Source organism: Falco punctatus (genome assembly GCF_963210335.1).
Source record: "Falco punctatus genome assembly, chromosome: 2".
Taxonomy (NCBI): Eukaryota; Metazoa; Chordata; class Aves; order Falconiformes; family Falconidae; genus Falco; species Falco punctatus.
In genome coordinates this window covers 100,186,950-100,187,181 of record NC_137581.1, presented here as the reverse complement: position 1 = coordinate 100,187,181, position 232 = coordinate 100,186,950, and the positions used below count along the sequence as shown (strand labels likewise).

Sequence of the window (232 nt, the reverse complement as noted above, 5' to 3'; positions counted from 1 at the left end):
CTAGAATCAAGAAAAATCACACAGGTAGTCACAATAGGGGGGAAAACAGGGGGAGTGGACAGAAAGGAAGGGGAGTGGAGTGGAGTGGAGTGGAGTGGAGTGGAGGGGAGGGGAGGGGAGGGGAGGGGAGGGGAGGGGAGGGGAGGAGGGGAATAGGGAAGGGAAGGGAAGGGAAGGGAAGGGAAGGGAAGGGAAGGGAAGGGAAGGGAAGGGAAGGGAAGGGAAGGGAAGG

General features: G+C 59.5%; 1 protein-coding gene across 8 annotated transcripts in view; it reads right to left on the bottom strand.

Moving 5' to 3' along the window:
• PRKX (protein kinase cAMP-dependent X-linked catalytic subunit) overlaps positions 1-232 on the bottom strand; it is a 137,721-nt gene that overhangs the window by 30,871 nt on the left and 106,618 nt on the right. The window lies entirely within an intron of this gene.